The sequence below is a fragment of the Toxorhynchites rutilus genome, chromosome 3 (assembly GCF_029784135.1).
Source record: "Toxorhynchites rutilus septentrionalis strain SRP chromosome 3, ASM2978413v1, whole genome shotgun sequence".
NCBI lineage: Eukaryota > Metazoa > Arthropoda > Insecta > Diptera > Culicidae > Toxorhynchites > Toxorhynchites rutilus.
Genome location: NC_073746.1, coordinates 80,355,503 through 80,358,517, shown reverse-complemented (window position 1 = coordinate 80,358,517; position 3,015 = coordinate 80,355,503).

Genomic DNA, 3,015 nt, shown 5'->3' with positions numbered 1-3,015 from the left:
TTTGATTGGCCCGATTTGAAGCTTGATCGTTGAAGCAACTTTGCATACTTAAAAACTTCAGAAAAGTATATATATATTTTTATTTGAAACCAAGCAGCCTTGGGAAAATCAGCATTGCAAATACATGAAAGTATGTGGACTTTTGTTCTCACCTTCCCAAACACAGACTTCGAAACCATGCAGCGTTAGAGAAATTGGCATTGCAAACACGTGAAGGTATGGGGAGCTTTTGCTCCCACCGAAATGTGTTAACAGAGATTTCAAAACCATGGTGCCTGGAGGTAATCGATCGATATAACAGACTCATTTCCATTTTTAACCAAAAAATTCTAACTCAAGGTAATAGTTTGTTTTAAATATCAAATAACAATTAATCTTAGTTTTTTTAACACATTAAGGACCGAACGTTTTGGGGCAGACTTGAACACTTCATTTGTTCGGATTCCACGAATGAGATCGTTTCTTCGATGTGGATAAGACGAAGGCGAGCCATCGGTAGTCCTTGTTAGATTCTTGGCAAACCTTCAAGTGTAGAAAACACGGGTTATTTCATAATCCATCCGTAACAGACGGAACGAGAAACACGAGAAATCCTTAATGTGTTAAGGCGTCGTGCATAAATTACGTAACGCGTGAAAAGGGGGGGGGGGATCGAGGTTGCGTTACTTACTATGTATTAGAAATAGGAAATTGCGTTAAGCAGGGAGGTGGGGGGGCGATGAGGGTATCCTAAATCCGGATTTTTATCGTTACTTAATTTGTGCACGACGCTTAATATATTTGAAAAAAATTAGAATACGTTTTTAAGAAAAATTAATTAATTTTTTGTTTACAAAAAATATTTAATTCAATTTTTCGAATTGTCCTTCAGAATTCCTTCAGAGTTTTCCGAAAATTTTCAATTATTGTTTTTAGTTGTTAACATGGTCACCGGATCTGAACCCTATAGAGAACCTATGGGAGATCGTGAAAACAGGGGTAACACCCATGACCATGACAAGTATATTATATTGATAAAAAAAACAAGAAGTGGGTTATATCTGTGATATAACCGCAAGGTAAACGTAGGACTACCGTTGGCTCGGTGATCATTTATTTGAAATTGCATCTGAATCAATTCTAAATGAAAGAATATTTTGAAAGATTGATGAAAGTTTTTCTTGTTAGTGTGTGGTTTTATGAGTGAAATTGTTATTAACATAAAATTCAAGTCTTTCGAACTTGTTGGTTGTCCCGAAACGAACCGATGGAATTTGAGTGGCCTTGTAAAAGCAACTGAAGATGTTTGATACATGATTCATTTTTGTTTTCTTGAAAATAACACGATATTTTTCGTGATCACTCCATGTGCAGAGAGCGCTACTTCACGGTAAAAACGAAATAAAGTCTATATAACCTTGCATAAAATTCATTTCGTTCTTATCGTGATGTGTCAATTTTTCATGATTGTTCCATGCGAAAGCAGAAGAACAGAAACTGATGCTATTTAAGAATTTACGTTAGATTTACAATCAGATGGCGCAGCGAGTAAAATAATGATGTTTTGTTTTTTTGGTCGTTCAAATTTTTCAGAAAAATCAGCACTTTCCCGGTTTCACGTATTCTTTCTACGCTAAAAATGTTAGAAAATCGCCATTTTACAATGTGGTATGTATATTTTGAAATATGGCTTGGTATAAGTGTTGTAACTTATTATTTTTTTCAACTAGATAAACGATAAGTAGTGTGTGTTGTGCTAAAAATACTGCAAATCCTTCTTGTATCGGCTCTTACATTATCAATGACAAAACCCAACTTAATATGATATTGATTTCATCACCATCATCAACAGTATTCATAACCTGTATGCATTATCAAACTCAAAATTTTCAAAGTTTATCAATGATTTTGGTCTAATCGCGTGTTGAAATCATCGTAAATATACAAAACCCTAACTTTCTTACCATATACTGAAGACATTCAATGGTTGAAATGAATCTAAATAGAAATAAAATGAATAATCACGACCGAATCTTGTTTTTCAGTGCGTAGAATAAACAAACATCATCACTTTTGTGGTTCTAAACTCTAATGTAGGTGTCGCATGAGCTGATTCAGCTTTGCGTAAATTCGTCAATTGGATTGCATCACAGGACCACCACGTCGAATGCGTAAATGCGAATATTCCTTCGCTTGGACGCATACACACACAAACAATTTTTTATGGCTGTTTCATGCGAAAGCAGAACAGAAACTGAAGCGAGTAAAAGTACTCACGCCTTGCCTGTGTCCGCTATGGTTTCCCAAACACTAATGCAAGCGAGCAAAAGAAGTCGCAGCATGTATTCGCTATGACGGTTTCTCCAGGTGCCTAGATTTTGCGTCCGTGTTAGGGAACACATTGCGATCACCAATCATCATCAATGATGATTTCAATAGCTTGCTTTCAAACCAATTTTTAAGCTATTGAAACGATTTTTTGGACTAGTAAGTGACAATCATATAGCTCGTTGACATTTTATCTTTCGGATGAAGTGATTATTATACCGCTCCATTCAGCCGGTAAAGAGACATTAACATGCGAAACCTTGCACATCAGCGTCACTCTTTCGTTCTCGAAACTTTGAACTTACACCCCGGTACAGAAATGAAAGACGTAGTCCAACGTCAAAAAATGTAACTCAAAAACTGAGGGACCTAAAAGAATTTTGATAAATGAATTAAATATAGGAAACTATGTATGCTTTTTGTTAAAACCATATTGTTAAAATTAAAATTCGTTTTTCAAAAAAAATATTTTTTTTGTAGTATACATTATTTTTAGAAGAACATCAAAAAAGGTTTTGTTAGAAAAACTCTTCTTTTGTAGAAGTGCCCTCTTTCCGATGTAGGGATGACTTGTGCGTTATTGTGTGGGCTATTTATATATTTTTTTCAGAATAAAAAAAACGTAATTTTTCAAATGTTTTTTCTCTCAAAGTTTGTTTTTTGAAAATTTTTGTTAGATAGTTTTTGAATGAAATTTGAAAACCAATT